This window comes from Heterodontus francisci, chromosome 4 (genome assembly GCF_036365525.1).
Source record: "Heterodontus francisci isolate sHetFra1 chromosome 4, sHetFra1.hap1, whole genome shotgun sequence".
NCBI lineage: Eukaryota > Metazoa > Chordata > Chondrichthyes > Heterodontiformes > Heterodontidae > Heterodontus > Heterodontus francisci.
Genome location: NC_090374.1, coordinates 60,979,749 through 61,004,463, shown reverse-complemented (window position 1 = coordinate 61,004,463; position 24,715 = coordinate 60,979,749). Strand labels below are relative to the sequence as shown.

Sequence of the window (24,715 nt, the reverse complement as noted above, 5' to 3'; positions counted from 1 at the left end):
GGAAACAAATGAACTTATTAGCGAGAGGCACATGATGTTGTGAAGGGGAGGTCGTGTCTCACTAACCTGATTGAGTTTTTTGAGGAAGTGACGAAGATGATTGATGAAGGATGGGCAGTGGATGTTGTCTATATGGACTTCAGTAAAGCCTTTGACAAGGTCCCTCATGGCAGGCTGGTACAAAAAGGTGAAGTCACACGGGATCAGAGGTGAGCTGGCAAGATGGTTACAGAACTGGCTCGGTCATAGAAGACAGAGGGTAGCAGCGGAAGGGTGCTTTTCTGAATGGAGGGCTGTGACTAGTGGTGTTCCGCAAGGATCAATGCTGGGACCTTTGCTGTTTGTAGTATATATAAATGATTTGGAGGAAAATGTAACTGGTCTGATTAGTAAGTTTGCGGATGACACAAAGGTTGGTGGAGTTGCGGATAGTGATGAGGATTGTCAGAGTATACAGCAGGATATAGATCGGTTGGACACTTGGGCGGAGAAATGGCAGATGGAGTTTAATTCGGACAAATGTGAGGTAATGCATTTTGGAAGGTCTAATGCAGCTGGGAAGTATACAGTAAATGGCAGAACTCTTAGGAGTATTGACAGGCAGAGAGATCTGGGCGTACAGGTCGACAGGTCACTGAAAGTGGCAACGCAGGTGGATAAGGGAGCCAAGAAGGCATACGGCATGCTTGCCTTCATCGGTCGGGGCATAGAGTATAAAAATTGGCAAGTCATGCTGCAGCTGTACAGAACTTTAGTTAGGCCACACTTAGAATATTGCGTGTAATTCTGGTCGCCACACTACCAGAAGGACGTGGAGGCTTTGGAGAGGGTACAGAAGAGGTTTTCTTTTTAAAATTCATTCATGGGATGTGGGCGTCGCAGACCAGGCCAGCATTTATTACCCATCCCTAATTGCCCTTGAACTGAGTGGCTTGCTAGGCCATTTCGAGGGCATGTAAGAGTCAACCACATTGCTGTGGATCTGGAGTCACATGTAGGCCAGACCAGGTAAGGACAACAGATTTCCTTCCCTAAAGGACATTAGTGAACCAGATGGGTTTTTACAACAATCGACAATGGTTTCATGGCCATCATTAGACTAGCTTTAAATTCCAGATTTATTTAATTGAATTAAAATTTCACCTTCTGCTGTGGTGGGATTCGAACACATGTCCCCAGAGCAATACCTGGGTCTCTGGGTTACTAGTCCAGTGACAATACCAGTACGCCACCGCCTCCCCATTACCAGGATGTTGCCTGGTCTGGAGAGCATTAGCTATGAGGAGAGGTTGGATAAACTCGGATTGTTTTCACTGGAACGACAGAAGTGGAGGGGCGACATGATAGAGGTTTACAAAGTTATGAGCGGCATGGACAGAGTGGATAGTCAGAAGCTTTGTCCCAGGGTGGAAGAGTCAGTTACTAGGGGACATAGGTTTAAGGTGCGAGGGGCAAAGTTTAGAGGGGATGTGCAAGGCAAGTTCTTTACACTTGTTGCCGGGGGAGGCGGTGGAAGCAGGTACGATAGCAACGTTTAAGAGGCATCTTGACAAATACATGAATAGGATGGGAATAGAGGGATACGGTCCCCGGAAGTGCAGAAGGTTTTAGTTCAGACAGGCATCAAGATCGGCACAGGCTTGGAGGGCCGAATGGCCTATTCCTGTGCTGTACTGTTCTTTGTTCTTTTTGATACTAATCTCAATGTCAACTATTTACCATTCTTCATAATAAGTAGTCCATATGCTTCATACTTTCTTGTTATGCATCCTGAAGAGCCACAATGCAACTTATTTTTCCGTCTATTATTTATACTGTAGTTGAGATTTTCAGTTGGTTCCATTCCCTGTTTCTTCATTCTCCTTTTCTGTAAGGGCAGCAGTGCTAATGTTGTTTTTGCATTGTGGACCGCATTTTGCAGGGGAATGGTGGGGGAGTTGAGAGGAAACTGTCAGCATTCACCATCATTGCCATGTGAAAGTGCCCGCAATTTCAAGATATCGGGCATGTACCAATTCGCGCACAAATCGTGAAGTTGTTGGTCTGTCAACCAGGGTTACGACACTGGCTGCACTGAGGCTCCTCCCAGAGCCGGATATCAGGTGTAACTGGGTTTTTCATGGCAACATTCTTAATAAAATTTGATGAACAGAACTGACCATGAAAAAATAATTTTATAATTGTGGAATGCTCGTAAATGATTACCAAGTAGATTTTAAGCTAAATTTATTAAACTTTTTTTTAAATTCTGGATATTTTAGCTTCTATTTTCACCCCCATCTTCAATTTTTTCTTTGTTCTTTAGAAAATAGGCGACAGGTTTAGATAGAGGATCTGGATTGGCGCTGGCTTGGAGGGCTGAAGGGCCTGTTCCTGTGCTGTAATTTTCTTTGTTCTTTGTAAAAAAATTTTAAATTTTTTTTATTTTAGTGTTTGCCCGTTTGAGGGTCTGTGAAAATCCTTTAAAGTGACATCACCTGATGACATCACTGCTGCTCTACGCTGTGAATGCCAGTAAAGAACACTGCAATCAGTTGCAGTACTACTGCATGACAATAGAGGTGAAATTCTTATCACAGAGATTGCGAGATCTCAGTGAGACTGACTGCAAAATCTGGTCTATTCATCCACGTGATGTGAATATTGCTGGCAAGGCCAGAATTTATTGCCCATCCCTTGTCACCCTGAAGAAGGTGGTGGTGAGCAGCCTTCTTGAACCATTGCAGACAGAATGTCCTGTTAGGTAGGGAGTTCCAGGATTTTACCCCAGCGATAATGAAGGACATGTCCAAGTCAGGATGGAGTGCGACTTGGAGGGGATCTCAGCGGTGGTGTCGTTTCCATTCCTTCTAGATGGTAGAGGTCATGGGTTTGGGAGGTACTTTTGACAAAGCCTTGGCAAGTTGCTGCAATGTATCTTGTAAATGGTTAAAACTGCAGCCACAGTGCACTAGTGATGGAGAGAGAGCGCAAGTGTTTAATGCATAAGTGTCTATGCCGTTACTCGCACCAACTCCCATTCACCTATCACCCGTGTTCAATGACCTACACTGGCTCCCAGTCAAGTAACACACCCACTTAAAAATTCTCATCCTTGTTTTCGAATCCCACCATGGCCTGGCACCTCCCTATCTCTGTAATCTCCTCCAGCCCACAACCCTCAGATATCTGTGCTTACGCAATACTGGCCTCTTGAGTATCCCCGATTTTAAATTTTCCACCACTGGTGGCCATGCCTTCAGCTGCCCAGGCCCCAAGCTCTGGCATTCCCTCTCTAAACTTCTGCGACTTATCTCTTTTCCTTTAAGATGTTTCTTAACACCTACGTCTTTACCCAACTTTTGACCATCTCCCCTAACATCACCTTATGTAGCTTGGTGCCTAATTTTGCTTTATAAAGCTCCTGTGAAGTGCCTTGGGATGTTTTATTACATTTAAAGGTGCTATGTATAATTAAGTTCTTGTTGGTGAAGGCAGTGGATTGATTATCGACCATGCAGGCTGCTTTTTCCCGAATGGTGTCAAGCCTCTTGAGTATTGTTGGAGCTGCACTCATCCAAGCAAGTGGAGAGTATTTCATCACATTCCTAACTTCTGCCTCGTAGATGGTGGACAGGCTTTAGGGAATGAGGAGGCAAGTCATTCACCACAGGATACACAGCCTCTGGCCTGCTCTTTTTGCCAAGTGTTAATGGTCCATTTAAGTTTCTGCTTAATGGTGACTTCCAGTTGATGTCGGGTGATTCGATGATGGTAATGCCACTAAATGTCACATGAGGGTGGTTCGACTCTCTTTCATGGAAATGGAACTTGCCTGGCACTTAACTGGCAAGCCACAAATCAGCCCATGCCAGGATCTGTCCAGGTTTTGCTGGAAATACCAATGGAACTGAACATTATGCAATCAGCTGAGAACATCCCTACTTCTAACCTCATGAAAGGGGGAAGTCATTGATTTAACAGCTACAAGATAGTTGGGGCTAGGACACTACCTTGAAGAACTGCAGCGATGTCACCACTAGCACAAACAGGGTGAAGCCTCAGCTCCCATCACCAATGGTCCAATGTTCCATTACTAATTCTAATCACTGTATGTACCTAATAGCCTAGGCTGTAGACGGACCTGACAGCCCTAAGCCCAGCCCAAATATGTTTGAAGGTCTCATCCAAAAGATAGAACCTCCAAGAATGCAACATTCCGATATTACAACAGTGACGACACTTGAACAGAACTCCATTGGTTGTAAAGTGCTTTGGAATTTACTGAGGTCATTAAAAGGTGCTATATAAATGCAAGTCTTGACTTTTCTGTTTTTTTTATTTATTCAGTGCTGCCCTGAAGCAACAGCCTCAAACATGTGCTCAAATCCTAGAATGGGGCCTGAATCCTGATTCAGAAATGAGAACGCTACCACTTGAGCCAAACTGGCCCTAAAGAGGGCAGAAAGCAACAAGTGGGATAAATGATACTTTTGGAAAAATAGGACTTGTTGTTCACATAGGTCTGAATAGGAATTGAAGAAATGACATTGAAATTTTGATGATACCAAATTGGATGTATGGAATAGCAAAATACTGCAGACACTGGAAATCGGACGTAAAACAGAAAATGCTGGACATACTCAGCAGGTCTGGCTGTAACTGTGGAGAGAAAAACAGAAGTAACGATTCAGGCTGAAGACCTTTCATCAAGACTGAGCTACCAGATCTGCTAATGTATTGTAACAACAATTGGGAAAAAAATAGAGAGTTAAATACCAATAGGCTAACAAGATGCACTGTTAAGATATAGTTCAATGTAAGAAATGTGAGTTAATATATTTTGGAAGTATATTGATCTTAAATGGCAAGAGTTTTAATGGAATAGAGGAGCAGAGTGACATTTCCGTGCAGATATACATGCCATTAAAAGATAGCAAATCAAGTAGACCAGGCCATAAAAAAGTTTCCATATCAAAGTATAAAATACAAAATCAAGGAAGTAATGTTGAACTTATATAAGACCTCAGTTGGCCAAATTTGGAATATTGTGTAATTTTAGGAAGGATAGAAAAGCAATTTTAGAAAGAGGTACCAACCTAATGAAACTTCTACACAGGCCTGCTGGGATGCTGAATACCAACTACAGCTGGTATGAATAGAGCCAAGGAGTTCCACAACCAACAAATCAAGTAAAGTTTTCTAGCCCAACCACATCTAGTCAAGAATGATGGACAACCAGACAACTAACAAGAGAAGTCCATTGTTACGCCAATGTGTTTTGTTGGATGATAATTTTCTTTAATCCACTGACTGGAGATCTGAACTTATATTTTTTAAAAGACATTTTTAAAAGAACAGCTAAAAGAATGATTTTGCTCGTAGCTTAAGATGATCACCTAGTTTGCTACACTGTATCCAATATTGCAAAGGACTGTGAGGAGGGAGACGAAATGACAGCATTTCCCAGAAAGAACCAAGACCCAGGAAGTTTAAAGGAACTACCTGTTCTTTCAGCAGGCAGAGAAATACTGATAACTACTATGTTTGAGTGACTGAGTGTCATGTGGCAAGCCCCTTCCCATCTGCAGTTTTTAAGCTGGTGTTTTCTCTGCAGCAGAGGGGCAGCAACTGGACTCAAGTGGGAGTCTCTCTCTCTCTCCGTTCCAGCCTGAAAGCTTTCAAATTTTGCCTGTTGACTGACCACCTTTGCATACTCCAGCTACAATCAGAAACCCCGTTGGAGGAAATCATCCTCATCACTGTCTCCAAGAGGCCCACTGAACCAGTCATCTACCTCTTCAAACTAAAAGCCTCAGGACCACTGAATTTAGCTAGAAGCAGCCGAATCACCAAACTCCACAGACTGTATACCATTTTTTTTCCTCTGGACTCTAACTCAACCAATCTACCTTTCTCCACTCTAACCTATGTGTGTATGTGTAAACCTCCACAGTGTATATGCGAGTGTGAAAGTTGGCACTTTGTTTATTAGTTCAGTTTAGGGACAATAAAGTTAACCTGTCCAATTGGTTTTTGTTATGATCATAGCAAGTAAGTAATCAAACACCTACTGAATTGGCCAGTACATCCAATTTAAGAAGTAAACCTGTTGTGGTCAAACAAGGACAGAAAAGTGGGAAGCCCTTCAACCCCTCCTCACTTGACCGTAACAACATACTCAAATATGAAGCTCAGCACTTGAATTCAAGAGACAAAGCAAAAGTGTTTGCTGGCACCTTCAGCCAGAAGCACCGAGTGGATGATTCCATTTGGCTTGCTCCCAAGATCACTGCCATTATAGATGGTGGTGTTCAGCCAATTTGGTTCACTCTATTTGACAAGATAAGTGCAGTGAACAGAGCAAAGACTATGGACTTTAACAGCATCCCAGCAGTAATGCTGAAGCCTTGTACACTAGATCTAGTTACTCCCCTAGCCAAGCTGTTCCAGTCCAGCTATGACATTGGCAATCTACCCAAAAATGTTAAATATTAACATTTAAAATTTAAAAGGATAATTGAAAGGGCAGAGAAATGAAACAAAGGACAGATGATAGAGAACAAGCACTGCTGCAATGCACCAATCTTCTTTTAACTTGTAAAATGGTATAGTTGTCTTCATTAATATGGAACTAGCATATGTCTTGATGTATTTTTAGTTAGTTGTGATGTGTCATCTAATGTGTAAAACTTGCTGTTTCCTCCACCACTGTTTTGATGGCTTTTCTATTTTTCAAGTTGGCCACAATGCCAGTGACAATTTTGCAGCCAAAAAAGCAAGCACGTCTTCTCTATGACAAGCTGTTAGGAGGTGTTTGAGTCTGGTCCTGATTAATTTGACCTAAAAGGTTTTCTTCCCTACAGGTGGCTGTGTGCCTTGCTTCCACTAATCACCTCCCCAAATGTCTGACTAGAAGCAGATACCCTAGCCAACTGCCCTCATCTTACACCAAGGTATTTCATTACCAGACCACTTATACACGCCTATATAAATAAAAGCTAAATATTGCAGATGCTGGAAATCTGAAATAAAAACAAAGAACTGGAAATATTCAGCAGGTCTGGCGGCACCTGCGGAGAAACATGGTTAACGTTTCGGGTTGATGACCCATTGTAATTTAAACAAAGCAGATCTCCTGCTCCTCTATTTTGTCAAAGTCTTGAAATAAATTTTACATTCATTAGCTCTTACTCCTGGTAATGTGCTGCTGTTGACAGCTACTTGACAAATTTTGTTAAGTGAAGGAATTGCAGTTTTGTTATATGCACTGTATCACATATTGCTGTGTATCACACAGACTTAGTTTTTTTTTTGTTGCATAAGAATTGGATGCCAACTTTCCAAATCAAAGCACTGACTGCCATTCACCCAATATTGTTTGAGCCAAAATATATAGCAACCTTTAAAATAATTTTAATGCCATTCATGGGCACAGTAAGCCAACTGTCTCACTCCAGAAATTTGTTTTGAGATGTCAGATGCTACCAATGCTGCTTACACATTTTGTGTGTGATTTTTAGCAATGAAATAAGTGATTTTATTCCAAAAATAAGTTTATAAATAGCATGAAAACCAGTGATATTTTGGGTATAACTGTGGTAATAGGCCAAAACCTGAGATTGGAAAAAAAAAATTATGAAAAAGTTTGTATTCAATGCTTTAAAAAATAAATTACATGGGAATTGAAGAAATATTCAGTGAAAGGCAACTCTGTCAACAAAGAGACCTTAAATTAGCTTAAACAGACAAAAGCACTTTGAGGAAACTACTAGGGTTGATAGTCACTAATAAAGATCATCACACTGAATGCGAATGAAACAAAGTGCTCAAAGATAAACAGCCTAATTCTCAGATGTTTGGCGATCTCAATAAAGCTAATGATTTATAAGCGTGGGCTGAGACGAGATTGCCACCAACTGCAATCTCTACTTAGTTCTTCAATTCTTACATGGTGAGGTGCTGATATACAATTGACCTCATGTGCCTGAGGGAACAAATTGTTGGTTATCTTCTAGCTTCAATCAATCAAACTGAGATGGCATCACAATGCAAAGTGATGGGAAAAGATTGACTTTCCCCATTCATGGAAGATATCTGAATGAAGGAAGATAAAGGCAGCTATGTCAGTGGCTTTTGAACAAAAATCTACTATAAGATGTGATATGGAAGACACTATTTTTGTACTGATTTAATAATTATAGTGAACAGGTAGATAAAGTCAGATTGGATCAGGAATGAAAGAATTGTTCTCCAATTTAATTGCACCGGATCATGACCACCAAAGTAATTTTAAACACCAAATTACTCATTCATCTGGTATTCTAAGAAATACATTTTTCATAAAGGAAATGTGGTCATTCATCATACATGACTCACTATGGTCTCAATCTGCCAGAAAAGCGGATTAGTCTTGGTACACCTGTCAACGATGTCACTCCATAGTATGTCAACAGTTCTGAATATTGGTGAGAGTGATGGTTCCACTGAGGAGTGCAGCCAGAAAACAAAGATGAGAATTTTAAAATCAAGACGTTGCTTGACTGGGAGCCAATGTAGGTTGGCGAGCACAAAGGTAATTGGTGAACGGGACTTGGTGCAAGTTAAGAGACAGGCAGTAAAGTTTTGGATGACCTCATGTTTATGGAGAGCAGAATGTGGAAGACCAGCCAGGAGTGTATTGGAATGGTCAAGTCTAGAAATAACAAAGACATGAATGAAGATTTCAGCAGCAGATGAGCTGAGACAGGGACGAAGTTATGGAGGTGGAAATAGGCGGTCTTAGTGATGGCACAAATATGAGCTCATTTCGGGGTCAAATGTGACACCAAGGTTACAAACAGAGTGGCTTAATCTCAAACTGTTGACAGGGAGAGGGATGGAGTTGGTAGCTAAGGAACGGAGTTTGGAGTGGGACCAAAAACAATGGCTTCAATCTTCCCAATATTTAATTGGAGGAAATTTCTGTTCATCCAGTACTGAATGTCGGATAAGCAGTCTGATAATTTAGCAACACTGGAGTCGTCGAGGGAGGTAGTGATGAGGTAGAGCTGGGTGTCGTCAGCACACAAAATATTAGCGTGCTGGCGAGAGATGATGTCCTGGAAGGGTCAAGGTCAGATCTTAGTTTAGAGTTAAGAAACAATAGAGGTACCATTACATACCAGATATATTCTACAGGCAACAAATAACAGGAAAGATATAGAAGAGCAAATCTGTGGAGGAATTAGAGAAAGTTGTATAACTACAGTGTCATGATAACGGGGACTCCAATTATCCTAATATGGACCAGGAATACTAATAGTACAAAGGGCAGAGAGGGAGAATTTTCTTGATCAGTGTGTTTCTGGATGCATTGCTGGATCTGATACTGGGAATGAGGTGGGTCAAGTGGATCAAATGTCAGTAAGGGAACATTTAGGGGACAGTGATCATAGTATCCTATGTTTTAGTTTAGCTATGGAAAAGGACAAGGAACAATCCAGAGTAAACATACCTAATTGCGGGGGGGGGGGGGGGCGGGGAGGGGGGGGTGCAATTTCAAAAAGAGAACAGATCTGTCCCAGGTAAATTGGAATCAAAAGATTGGCAGGCAAAACTGTAACGGAACAATGTGCTGCCTTTAAAGAGAAGACAGTTCAGGTACAGTTGAGGTACATTTCCATGAGGGGGAAAGGTAGGGTATCCAAAGCAACAGTTCACTGGATGGCAAAAGAGATAGAGAGTATGATGAAGCAGAAAAATGATGCAGATGGGTAGATCTCAGGTGGATAATACAAGTGAGAACCAGGCTGAATATAGAAAGTTCAGAGGGGAAGTGAAAAAAGAGATGAGAATCAAAGAGAGAGTATGAGAAGAGACTAGCAGCTACCATAAAAGGGAATCCAAAAAGCTTCTATTAGGCATATAAATAGCCAAAGGGTAGTACGAGGAGAGGTGAGGCTAATTAGGAACCAAAAGAAGGATCTACACATGGAAGCAGAGGGCATGGCTGAGGTACTAAATGGAGTACTTTGCATCGGTCTTTACCAAGGAAGAAGATGATGTCAAAGTCATAGTGAAAAAGGAGGTAATTGAGACGCTGGATGGGCTAAAAATTGACAAAGAGGAGGTATTAGAAAGGCTGGCTGTGCTTAAGTTGTTAAGTCACCAAAACTAGATGGGATGCATCCAAGGATGGTGAGAGAAAGGAAGGAAGACTCACATCATATAGCGCATTTCATGGCCACTGAACATCCCAAAGCACTTAACAGTCAATGAAGCACATTTTTTTTTTTGAAGTGTAGTCACTGTTGTAATGCAGAAAACACGGTAGCCAATTTGTGCATCGCAAGCTCTGACAAACAGCCATGTAATAAAGACCAGATAGTCTTTTTTTGAGGGATAAATATTGGCCAGAACACTGGGGAGAACTCACCTGCTCTTGTTCGACCTACTGCAATGGGATCATTTACTTGCAAATGGGGCACTGGTTTAACATCTCATCAAAAAGACGGCACCTTCAACGATACAGCACTCCCTTAGTACTACTCTGGAGTGTCAGCTTTGATATTTGTGCTCAAGTCCTGGAGTGAGACTTAAACCCACAACCCACTGACTCAGAGGTAAGAGTGCTACCAACTGAGCCATGGCTGACACCAAACAATGCCAAAAGAAGTAAAAGGTGAAAATTGTGGAGGTACTGGCCATAATTTTCCAGTTCTCTTTAAATAAGGTGGGTGGTACCAGAGGACTGGAGAATTGCGAACTTAACACCCTTGTTTACAATAAAGTGTAAGGATAAACCCAGCAACTACTGGCCAGTCAGTTTAACCTCGGTGTGGGAAAGCTTTTAGAACCGATAATTTGAGACAAAATTAAGTCATTTGGACAAACGTGGATTAATTAATGAAAGCCAACACAGACTTATTAGATGTAAATTGTGTTCGACTTGATTGACTTTTTTATGATCTAACAGAGAGGCTTGATGAGGGTAATGCTGTTGATGTGGTGTACATGGACTTCCAAAAGGCGTTTGATAAAGTGCCACATAACAGGCTTGCTGGCAAAGCTGAAGCCCATGAAAATGGAAAGTGGCAGCATGGATATGAAGTTGGCTGAGTGACAGGAAACAGAATAGTAGTGAATGGTTGTTTTTTGGTCTGAAGGAAGGTACACAGTGGGGTTACCCAGAGGTCGGTACCAAGACCAACACTTTTCTTGATATACATTAATGACCTAGACTTAGGTGTACAAGGCACAATTTCAAAATTTGAGAAGGACAATAAATTTGGAATTATTATGAACTGCAAGGAGGATAGTGATAAGAGTTCAAGAGGACACAGACAAGCTGGTGGAATGGGTGGACACATGGCAGTTGAAATTTAATGCAGATAAGTGTGAAGTGATACATTTCAGTAAGAAGAAAAAGGAGAGGCAACAGAAAATAAAGGGTATATTTCTAAAGCGGGTGCAGGAACCATCAAACCTGGACGTATATGTGCACAAATTGTTGACGGTCACAGCACAGGATGAGAACGTGGTTAAAAAGGCATATGCGATCCTGGGCCTTATAAATACAGACACAGTAGAAAAACAAGGCATGATGAACCTTTATGAAACACTAGTTCAGCCTCAACTGGACTATTGTGTCCAATTCTGGGCACTGCACTTTGGGAAAGACATGAAGGCTGTAGAAAGGGTGCAGAAAAGATTTACGAGAATGTTTCCAGGGATGAGGGAGTTCAATTTCGTGGCTAGATTAGAGAAGCTGGGGCTGTTCTCCTTAGAGGAGATCAGGAGAAGATTTGATAAAGGTGTTCAAAATTATGAGAGGCCTGAGTAGAGAGAAACAGTTCCCATTGGTGGAAGGGTCAAGAATAGAGGACACTGATTTAATGTGATTGGCAAAAGACCCAACAGCGACATAAGGAACAACTTCTTTTATGCAGCATGCGGTTAGGATTTGGAATGCATTGCTTTAGAGAGTGTGTGCTGGAGGCAGATTCAGTCATGGCTTTTGAAAGGGAATTGGATAAGCACCCAAGGAGAAAAAATCTGCAGGACTATGGGGAAAGGGCAGGGGAGTGAGACTAGCTGAGTTGCCCTTGCAGAGAGCTGGCATGGACATGACAGGCCGAAAGGCATCTTCTGTGCTGTAACCATTCTACGATTCTATGAAACATGCTCTCTTTTCTGCTAGCACCACATAGTTGTAAATGTTAGCATATTTAAACTGAACAACTAAACATACATGGCATTAAGTATTGAATCATGTCATACCAAAACACAAACACAACATAACAAGTAATTAGTTACTAACATAAAACAGTCAAATTACTTCCTATTTAAGTCATTCTCTAGGTCAAGAGTATCCAAGCTACAGTCTGTGGGTCCTGGTAATCCAGTCCACAAGGAACAGGCAACTCAGTTCTATTTGTACTTATATTTGTTGCTCACAGATCTGAATTTTGTGGGCCTGGAGGTTTGTAAATAGGTGTTCCTAACAATATCGCCTCATTGGTGAATAAATCCTAAATCAGAGCATCCAGATGTGTTTGTATTCACAGATTCAGATACATGCAAGTTAATGGCAACATATATTCAAATTTTGTAACTGACCCTCATGGCTATACAAAATTCACCTCAAAAGGTCCAAGAAAACAAGAAGGTTGGACACACCTCTTCTAGATAGTTAACACAGGATACCTTCCACAACCTGGGTTGTGCAGAACTTGCCAGCAGCATATTATTTTTACTTTGTCACCAGATGCTGCAGTTACAAAACATCCCTCCAAAATCCAATTTTATTACTCTCCACTGAACACTATTCAAATAATTGCAGCAGCATACCAAAACTTTGTGACACTTTTTGTCATAAAAGATATTTTGATATTTTTATTGCTAATGTCACACTCACCTCCAACCCAAGCACTGTGTCACTAAGCTATCAAACTAGTCAGAAAATAAAACATACCTATTTTCCCAAGAGTGCAGTCTCACAACTGCATATCAACACACAAATAACCTTATAGAACTCTACAGAATACAAAATGCTTTGTACATTAAAAAATGATCTTGTTGGATGGCTAGGGACGAGGTCCTGTGTGATGAAACTGGTGAAACATTGGTTTAGACCTACAAAACCCCACATCAGCAAGTCTCCAGCCTTAGCCTAGGGGCAGCTGCAAGGATAAGTCAAGGGTCTTCATACAGAGAAGGAAAAAAAATCCCAGGAATAGTGTCTCCAATTACACCTACAAGAAGGTGTTTGTTTATGTAACAGCACTAACTGAACCTTGTGGGAGTATATCTTTCTGCCAACTATTACAGTACTCCAGCAGTCTTATCAAAGTCCACAAAAATCTTTCAGTCTCTGAGCTGACCGAAGTTGTAGGTGGTTCAGCTGAGGAAACAAATAAAAAGAAAAATGTGGAGATTTAATGAATACGGGGAAAATATAGAAAAATTATAGATTGTTCTCCACTTCACAATGCTTACCTTTTTTGGTTAATAAAAATCATTGTATTTTCAGTTTGGCTGTATGATCTATGCCACTTGGATTTTTCAGACAATAATCTTAATGGATTTAAAATTCTTTATGGGAAAACTTACTGTTCCTTATTTTATTTAAGAATGGTCATAGATCAGGGGTGCCCAAACTGACTTGTTTGGCACACGAGTCCTGGCAATACAACCATCAAAGTCCAAGCAACTCAGTTCTTTTTAGTACAGAACTTTAGTATTACTGCCAAAGCTTTTTGTCTTGCACTCATCAGGACAGACACAAGAATGCTAAATTTCAAAGCGAGCAACAACTTATACTGCATGAGAGCAGGGGTGCTGATTGGTTGACAAGTCGACTCTAGCCGAGACGTGGAGAATGCACCAGGCAACTATTATCCCCCACACTCTTGTTTAATTCAAAATGGCGCAATGCCTGGACATGTTCCTTTTGTTGCAGAGGACAGGTCCCTGCGTATGAGCATGCGTGATACACAACAAACAATGATCTGATCAGGATAGCCATTATCCCGCAGGATAGCTTTGATGCATCCTATTTCGGTGCCAAGCTTGCACCGTGAGCAAATGGCTCGGGCCCAATTTGCTAGATTGCCGATAAGGCAATCTTATAGCACATGGTGCTATAGGAATCCCAATGCGTCTATTGGCCAATGAAGGTAGGCTTGCGGTAAACAGCAGTAGAGTATCACACATACTTAGAAAGGGGCCTAAGGCCACCACTTTCGGGCCAGAAAAGTGCCCAGTCTACCTGAAATTACCCTGGAAGGGTAAGGTATCTCAAAAATTTGAGCAACATGTAAAACTAGCTGTTTCACACTGCTACTATGCAGTAGCAACACAAGTGGCATTTTCCACTAACAGGATGCTGCCGTCAAGCCAAAAAGACGTTCAGCCTACCACACAAATGAGTACTGTGGTATATGAATTCCAGTGCTGGGGTGATACTAGGTACATAGGCCATAAGTCCCAACGACTGGCGATCGTATTAAACAGCACGTTCCTTCAAATGTTCGCAATAGGCAGAGTACTAACCGTACTCAACCAGCCCATACTTGCAAAACTCAGAACACAATGTCTAACTTTAGATGTGATTCCGCGAATGGACATAACTTACTGAACAATCCCGAGTGTGCTAGGAATTACACTAACATCCAGTTTAAGATTATCAGTTGGGTTCGCAATGTGGTTCACTTCTGCTTGCTAGAAGCTACCTATATGCATATGCAGGGACCTGTCCTCTGCAGGAAAAAGGAGCGTGTCCATGCGTTGAGGCTTTTTTGAATTAAACAAAAGTGTGGGAGACAATTGTTCTCTGGAACATTCTCCATGGCAATGCCTCAACCAGTCAACTTGCAACCAATCAGCGCCCCTGTTCTCATACAGTATAAACGTGAAATTTGGCAGTCTTGTGTCTGTCCCAATGAGTGCAAGACAAAAAGCTTCGACAGCATGCATCTTTTTTCAGAAATACTCAGTTCTTTTTGTGCTTGTTATCAGTGAAGAGGTTCTAGGCTTCTCTACCAGGAAACAGAGGGACTGGTTCGACGAGAATGACTAAGAGATTCAAGAGGTAATTGAATGCAAGCACTAAGCGTTCATAGACTGGAAGCACAACCACATTTCAAAAGAAAAGCAGCTGGCCTATAGGCTTCTGAAGGCAGCAGTACAACAAAAACGCGTGACATAAAGAACAATCGGTGGGTGGAAAAAGCACAGGAGATTCAACAGCTTGCAAACAAACACGGCATGCGTGAATTCTTCAGTGCTGTCAAGCTCACTGACAGCCCAAACACTCAAGGGCCCACCTTGCTGAGAGCCAAGAACAGAGGAGAGCTCATCAAGGACAAAAAGGCAGTTAACGTCCGCTGAAGGGAGCATTTTGAAGAGCTTCTCAATTGAAACTCTGTCTTTGACCCAAGTGTCCTTGATTCCATCCCTCAGTACGCTATCCCAGCTCAGTCTTAGCACTACTCCAAGCAGGAATGAAGTTGGAAAAGCCATCCACCAGTTGAAAAACAACAAAGGCTTCTGGAATAGATAGATTTCCTGCCAAAATCCTGAAACATGACGGTGATACACTCCTAGTGCAATTGCACCACCTCATATCCTTTATCTGGGAAGAGCAGCACATGCCAGGGGATCCCAGGGACGTCATGATTGTGACCATTTTCAAAAAAGGAGACAAATCTGATTGCAGTAATTATAGGGGAATCTCCCTGCTGTCTGCCACTGGGAAAAATCATCGTTAAGGACTCTCCTCAATCGCCTCCTTCCAGTGACTGAAGAACTCCTCCCAGAGTCACAATGTGAATTTTTCCCATTGGGATTTCACTGCATGGCAAATCCAAGAAAAATGTAGACAACAGCAACAACCACTGTACATGGCCTTTTTGACCTCACAAAAGCCACTGACTCAGTCAATTGTGAGAGTTTATGGAACGTCCTCAAAAAGGTTGTCACCATCCTTCGCCTACTACAAGATGATATGCAAGCCCATAATCCTTACCATTGGGACCACCACACATGCTATCTCAGTGAAGACTAACGTCAAACACAGGGCGGCACAGTGGCGCAGTGGTTAGCACCGCAGCCTCACAGCTCCAGGGACCCGGGTTCGATTCCGGGTACTGCCTGTGTGGAGTTTGCAAGTTCTCCCTGTGTCTGCGTGGGTTTTCTCCGGGTGCTCCGGTTTCCTCCCACAAGCCAAAAGACTTGCAGGTTGATAGGTAAATTGGCCATTATAAATTGTCACTAGTGTAGGTAGGTGGTAGGGAAATATAGGGACAGGTGGGGATGTTTGGTAGGAATATGGGATTAGTGTAATATTAGTATAAATGGGTGGTTGATGTTCGGCACAGACTCGGTGGGCCGAAGGGCCTGTTTCAGTGCTGTATCTCTAATCTAATCTAATCTAATCAAACAAGGCTGTGTCACCACACCAACCCTCTTCTCCATCTTCCTTGCTGCAATTTTGCACCTCACCTGCAGCAAGCTCCCACAGGAGTGGGGATAACCTACAGGACGGTCAGGAAATTATTCAGCCTCCGTCACCTCCACTCCAAATAAAAGTCACTTCAAATTCAATCATTGAGCTTCAGTATGGAGATGATGCTTGTGTATGTGCTCACTCGGAGACTGATCTCCAAGTCATTACTGACTCCTTCACTGAAGCATATGAGAGGATGGGCCTTACTTTAAAGATCTGGAAAACTAAGATCCTCTTCCGGCCCACTCCCACAGCACATCCTCCGATGAGGATCCATGGCGAGACCCTGGAAAACAAGGACCATTTTCCATATCTTGGGAGTCTCCTCTCAATGAAGGCAGATTTAGATGACAAAATCCACCACCGGCTTCAATGTGACAGCTCTGCTTTTGGCCGACTGAGGAAGAGCGTATTCGAGTACCAGGATCTCAAACCAGAGACTAAAGCCATGGCGTACCAGGCAGCAGTGATCCATATGCTCCTATATGCTTCGGAGACTTGGACAATCTACAGCAGTCACCTCAAGGCACTGGAGAAATACAAACACTGCCTGTGGAAAATCCTTCACATTCATTGGCAGGATAGGCAGTCTAATATCAGCAGCCTCTTCCAAGCCAACATTCCCAGCATCGAAGTGCTAATCACCCAAAACCAGCTTCGTTGGGCGGGCCACGTCACTCGCAAGCCTAACACCAGGCTCCCAAAGCAACTGCTCTACTCTGAGTTTCACTGTGGCAAAAGACTCCCAGGAGGGCAGAGGAAACATACTAGGGACGTTCTCAAGGCATCTTTGGAGAAATCCAACATACCCATCAACCCATGGGAGCTCTTGTGCCTTGACTGCTCCAAGTGGAGAAGATGAATTCGGGAAGGTGCTCAGCACCTCATGAGATTTCAACAGAAGCAAGCAGAAGCCAAGTACAGGCAGCAGAAGGAGCGCATAGTAACTCAAGTAACTCGCTTATCCAACTCTTCAACCACCTCTACACGTGGTAAAGTCTGCGTTTCGCGCATCGGACTCATTAGCCATGTTAGAACGCACTGAACCAGAGTGGAAGCAAGTCATCCTCGGTGCAGAGAGACAGCCTAATAAGATGATGATTATTCTTACCTGCTGGTTTGTCCCATTTGGAAAGGCCTGTACTTACTCCTATTGATGGATAATTGAGAACACTAAGGTCATTAATAGTAATGTATTGTGTACAAAGTGATGGGAATGTTATAAGTGGACCCAGGCTCCCTAGTACTTACCTATTTAGTCCACAAAGGCAAAGAACTGGCACTCATGCCGTACAGTAACTGTTTCCCAGAGTACTACTGGTAAATTGAAGTTGCCAAAAAACAAACATTTGTCAATGGAAATCATTATGGTTTACTTTAGTTTCTGTAAAAATTCCTTCAATTGATAAAACTTCCCCATAGCAGTCAGTCACCTCGTTTGACAATACTTCCCTGTATTCTGACAATGATAAAAAAAATCATCTGATTTGTCTTCGTTTAGCAATAAATTATGGTCAGGACATTTCTGTACTCAATCTTCAATTAGTGCCATGGAATCTTTCACATCCACCCAAGCATGTAGATGCAGCCATTTTTAACATCTCACCCAAATGATGACATCTTTGGCAATGCTGACAATATAGCACTTCCTCAGTACCGCACTGGAGTGTTAGGCAAGATTATGTGCTCAATCCCTGGAAAGGGGCTTGAATCCACAATCTTCTGATTCAGACAACCACTGAGTCAAGCTGATGTATTGCCCTATAATTCCACTGGCTTATGGTGACTGAACAGAATCAAAGTCAGTTTTTATTACTTAAGGTTTTGGGATTTTCAACAGTGTTTTGATGATCAAATGTTTGGAAACGGTGTGCTTGAATCTTTGGAATCGAATCCATTTAAGAATGATGCTGCAATGCATTATGCAAATTACAAAATTTTGTACAAAAATCTCTAATTAATTCAATTTTCAAACAATTTTGCACTTAATCTCTTATTTCATTATTTAAATACTGCTTTTCTTCCACAGATGTCAGTAATTATTTTTAACCATAATTGTTTACAGAAGTATTACATTCACTCAGTAATTATATTATACAGAACACCATCACTCTAAAGTTCCCTGAAAAAGTAGGCTTCCATGTTCAATTAAAGAGCTTGCAATATTTCCTTGATTCTCATTCTGCAATTTTATCCCAATTATCATGATTTACAATTACAATAATGGAAACCACATAATTGTAATGATTTTTACCTTTGTGTGTTATTAAGCAACCCACGTTTCTATTTTCTGAAGATGGTGAAAGAAAATTAATGCAGCTGCACCATACTAAGTGGACTGTGTATGTAATCAACATTAGAAATCAACTGCAATCCATCAGGTTCTATGTTGATTGTGTTTGGAATAAATGCTAGTTATAGCATAACTATTTTCAATTATTTTTTTCATTTCTAGAAAAGATATTTGTAATTTCAATAAAGTGGCAGTGTGTTAGCCATGGCTCATTTGGTAGCACTCTTGCCTCGAAGAAAGAAGGTTGTGGGTTCAAGTTCCACTCCAGGACCTGAGCACAAAAAACAGGACTGACACTCCAGTGCAGTACTGAGGGAGTGCCACACTGTCTGAGGTACTGTCTTTCTTTTAAGACATTAAACCTAGGCCTATTTATCCACAGAACTTGATCATTTACAACTCGATCTTTTGCTGCAGTCCCTGTTTGCATTATAAGAATAGGTTTACTTTGTTATCGATCCATCTCAAATTTGGAGATTTCGCACTGCTGGTCCATGAACTTGTTTACCAATTATTCTGCCTAATTAAACTTTGGTCCAGATTCTCACTGTACTTTGCCTTTTTCTAGTTAAGCACTCTTATCTTACATCTTCAGTATCCTTTTCTATTATTACAATGAACCTGAATATATTGCAGTCACCACCTCCCAATGTCTCTCCTACCATCGCATCAGTTACCTGCCCAACTTTCTTTCCCAGAATTAAAACAAGTCATGCTTCCTCCTTTGTAGTACAGTAGCAGTTTGAATAATCTGTGGTCACAAGTGCACAAGTTCTTTTGGTATAGTAAGAGATTCAACATAACTGGTGTCAGAAATGGAATTATATATCTCTATATATTTTGAAGACACAGGAATGTATATTCAATGTGCTTGACAGCATTTGGTGACCATGAAATGCATGAGGGAGCAGCAGGGATCCTTATTTTTCAGGCCATCGAGCCAGCCAAAGTCGAACAGATGAGCAAAGCTTGCAAGGTGAGCAGTATTGCTGACTAAAATATAAAGTTCCAGTTCTGATGAAAGGTCACAGACCTGAAATGTTAACTCTGCTTCTCTCTCCACAGATGATGCCTGGCCTGCTGAGTATTTCCAGCACTTTCCGTTTTTATTTTATATTACAGCAGTATTGCTGTCTGTTTTTACTGTTAGTGCGTGGAATGGTCAGCATGAGACTTAGAGTAGGTTTGGAGAGCAGGTGGTCAAAAGGTAACATGGGGTCAGGGGGCAGAAGAGGTGATTTTTTCATTGCTCACATCGCATGAATCATCGCTAACAAGGCCAGCATTTATTGTCCATCCATAATTGCCCTTCAGAAGGTGGTGGTGAGCAATGATGATATGGTTTCAAGTCAGGATAGTATGTGACTTGGAACGGAACTTGCAGGTGATGTTCCTATGCATCTGTTGCCCTTGTCCTCGTGGATGCTAGTGGTTGCAAGTTAGGAATGAACTAGCCTTGGTGAGTTGCTGCAGTGCATCTTGTAGATGGCACACACTGATGCCATTGTGCACTGGTGGCAGAGCAAGCAAATGTTTGAGGTGGTGGATGGGATGCAAAACAAGCTTTGCCCTGGATGGTGTCAAGCTTCTTGGGTGTTGTTGGTGGAGAGTATTCCATCACATTCCTGACTTGTGCTTTGTAGATGAACAGGCTTTGGGAGTCAGGAGGTAAGTTACTCACTGCAGGATTCCCGGCCACTGACCTGCTCTTGTACTGACAGTATTTAGAAGGCTGGTCCAGTTAAGTTTTTGGTCAATGTATTTGCCTTTGCTGTATTCTTTGCCTTCAGCAGCACCTTGATATCACAAGGAGTGAATCAAAATGTCTCAAGACTGGCATGTGATGCTGGAGATCCCAGGATATTGATGGTGGGGGATTCAGTGATGGTAATGCCATTGAACATAAAAGGGGAGAGGGTTATATTCTCTCTTGTTGGAGATAGTCATTGCCCGGCACCTGTGTGGTGTGAATGTTACTTGCCACTTATCAGCCCAGCCTAAACGTTGCGCAGGTCTTGCTGCAAGCAAACACAGACTGCTTCAGTATCTGAGGAGTTGCGAATGGTACGAAACACTGCAATCATCAGGAAATATTCCCACTTCTGACCTTATTTGGAGGGACGGTTATTGATGAAGTAGCTGACGATAGTTGAGCTTAGGACACTACTTTGAGGAACTCCTGCAGTGATGTCCTGGGTCTGAGTTGATTGGCCTCTAACAACCACAACTATATTTCTTTGCGCTCAGCATGAGTACAATGAGTGGAGAGTTTTCCCCGATTCCCATTGACTTCAATTTTGTTAGGGCTCCGTGATGCCACAATCAGTCAAATGCTGCCTTGATGTCAAGGGCAGCCACTCTCACCTCGGGAATTCAGTACTTTTGTCCATGTTTGGACCAAGGTTGTAATGAGGGCTGGAGCCGACTGGTCCTGGCAGAATCCCACTGACCACCAGTAAGCAGGTTGTTGATGAGCTAAATGCTGCTTAATAGCACTGTCAATGATACTTTCCATCACTTCAGTGATGGTTGAGAGAAGTCTGGTGGGCCGATAATTGACCAGATTGGATGTGTCTTGTTTTTTTGTAGACAGGACATAGCTGGGCAATTTTCCACTTTGTCTGAGAGATACCAGTGCTGTAGTTGTACTGGAACAGCTTGGCTGGGGGGTGGGAGGGGGCGGCTAGTTCTGGACCATGTATTCAGTACCACAGCTGTTATATTGTCAGCAGCCATAGCCTTTGCTGTATTCTGTGCCTTCAGCAGTTCCTGGATATCATGAGGAGTGAATCGAAATGTCTTGAGACTGGCATGTGATGCTGGAGACCTCAGGAGGAGGCAGAGATTGATCATCCACTCGGCACTTCTGGCTGAAGATGGTTGCAAATGCTTCAGCCTTGTCTTTTGGACTGACATGTTGGGCTCCGCCATCATTAGGATGGGGATGTTCGTGGAGCCTCCTCCTCCCCATTCGCTATTTAATTGTCCCCCACCATTCATGACTGGATGTGGCAGGACCGCAGAGCTTTGATCTGATTCGTAGGTTGTGGGATTGCTTAGCTCTGTCGAGAACCTGCTGCTTCCACTGTTCAGCATGCACACAGTCTTGTGTTGTAGCTTCATATCTTTTAGATCAGGAGAGTGAGGCCAATTTCCATAAGATATTTGAGCAGTAGCAGGTTGGAAGTCTGGGAGAGCCAAAGCAGGTGAGAGGAACTATGAAATTACTTGAATATATCAAAATAAAATTTAACAGACCTTTATACAGCAGACTGAAACCAGGCCAAAACTTTAATATATTGAAAAATTCAGAGTTTGATCATTCAAAATTCCCCTTTACTATATTACACCAGTGAATGGAATAAAGGTTTTACATCATAAAGCAATTCTACATAAAATTGCACCACTTTTGGTTATATATATGTAAATTGAAGTTTAAACCAGATACGATCTGTTTTCCGTTGCCACAGAATAGTTTTGTACTGGCTCCAGTGCACATTGGAACCTATTATCCCCAGCTTCATTCAAAGCCTTCAAGAATTGAGGGATGATATGGAAGAGACTTCAAAACATTTTAGTATATATTTCATCACAGAAACATTCATCAGCATTATTTTCAGCTGTACAAGTTCTGATCATCTGAATTGCAAACGAAAACTATAACTCATCCACATCTGCATTATCCAGCTAAATAATAAATGTAAATTTACTTTTCCACTAAATGGTTTTCTATAATTGTAATTACAAATAGTCTAATTGCTTACAAAAATTTATTTTGTCATTTAATTTTATTCTGCCAGCATCATACATTGTGTCTGTTCTGCTTTCATCAAATGAACTTAATCCATTTGCCAATCTTTCAGCTGAGACACAAAATGTATGCTAGAGCCTTAATGCCACCTGAATTACTTCTATTAGTGTGTGCTCCTCTCTTCTTCAGAGCGTAATGACACTTCCTCTAACTGAGTCACAGCTGAGTGTCTTTACTTAGGACTGGACACTTTCTTCCTGTCCAGCTTTGTTGAATGGATGGTCTCCAACTCTCTTTGTAGACACAAACAAACTACCCTTTTATGTTACAGTCACTGAACTGTCTCTTGTGAAAACAAGTCTAAACTATACTGGGACAAACCAAGCCCATTCTCACACTACCACATTCAGTTTTTCCTTCCCTACCAGAAACATCTAATTTGGCTACATCTCTGCTTTTTCCATGGAAGACTATAAATCTAAGTCATGATTCAAGTGAGTGCGCTACAGTACATGCATTCAGACAGCAGTAACTCTAGAAAATTCTCTTGAGAGTTCCTATTTCAACATAGCTAATCTCAAAGTGAATTTTGAAGTCAGAAACACAAAAGTGGCATTGTTTGAATACTTCCACTGAACTAATTTGAAACTTTTGCTTTCCCATGTCTGGAAGTAGTATTCCTTCTGTTTCATCAAAACATTTCATACCACTGCTTGTGAAAGCCTACAAAATATAGTCTCAAATTGTCTATATATAACCTGACTCGCACCTCAACAAGGCTTCCAAAATCATGGCCAAAAGGAACATTTTTTACACGACAATCGAAGTAATTTTTTTTCCAAACTCCACCTTCACCCTTTTAAAAGTTACACCATATGCACTCAATTCTGGTTAGTAATAGAATTGGTAACACAAGATGCCAATTGGGGCACCACACCCAAACTGATGCTAGCTCTTCAACTGGAGCAATCTAGTCCAAATTGTCCTTTTTCCCATATCCATTTACATTCTCCCTTTTCAAATACTTCAGAAGAGTCATGTAAAACAGAAAGCAGCATCAGACAGGAAGGAACAGAAAAATTAACGGTAGGTAGCCAAGACTAATTTATTCACCTAAACAGGCTGTTACACTCGGTTCTGGATTCTAAAATACAGAAACAACAGAATCTCTTGGACAAAATGTCATTTGCTCGCCAAAGCTAGTGACAAAATTAGATAACACAAATTACAAATAAAAAGAGTACCCTTTCAGTTCCTCCAGTAAAGCGATTCTCCTAAATTCAAGTATGTCTATGTCTCAGTCTATCACTGCTCGATTCCGATTCAGCTCGGTCAAGATAATCATTAACAAAAAGCTTTTCTACAAACGTTGAGTGGCATGTATTATTCAGTTACAAAATTTTAGTCACTATCTGTAAAATCGTACTCCAGGCTAACCAGTTTATGTCCAAGCCAAATATATTACCTGTTAGCAAAGGGGTACTTTAAACATAATGTAAGTATATGATACAGACAACTTTCAAATGACATTGGCCACTGAGGATATCTGCCCTAAAACTGGATAGTAAATGATGCACATTGCAGTTACTGATCTTTAACCCCATACTTGGAAAACTTGTCCTTTAATCAATCAGCAGCAAAAAAGATCTGTTAATGACTGAAACATAATACATTTTTACGATGTCATCCCAGACAGTTTTTAAAATTGCAAATGCAGTATAGACTTTGTTCAGGAATCATAGACAGTTCATCATAGAGGAAAGTTTATTAAAGCTATCCATTGCATTGTATTTACTAATCACTGTGGAAGGGTCAAAGTCCTGTTTTTGCCAATATCACACAGCCGCATTACACCGCACACTTCCTTGGATTTACTTGCCTGTTTTCCCCTCAACACAAGTTCTGGAACAATGTGATTCCAAATGGATAGCAGCGGAATTGCGACATGTATATAGAAGTACAAGCAACTTTCGACATGTTACTGAGCTTTTGTCCCAGGTGAAATTAATGCATGCCAGAGCGTACAAATTGAGACACTCCCTCAGTGACTTTTGCCATTTAAAATGAGTTTACATAACACAAGACTTTTAACTTGTGTTTCAAAATACCCTAGCTGCTAGGTTATATTAAACCATTAGTTTAAAGGCTTAAAGCAGGGGTGTCTAACATTTTTAGGTGGGGGGGAGGGGGGGTCCACATTACA

The 24,715-nt window shown here is 41.6% G+C and overlaps 1 protein-coding gene across 6 annotated transcripts in view; it reads right to left on the bottom strand.

Annotated features, from left to right (window-relative positions):
- The window catches only part of xrcc4 (X-ray repair complementing defective repair in Chinese hamster cells 4), a 678,103-nt gene that overhangs the window by 548,267 nt on the left and 105,121 nt on the right, over window positions 1-24,715 (bottom strand). The gene's annotated exons all lie outside the window — the stretch shown is intronic.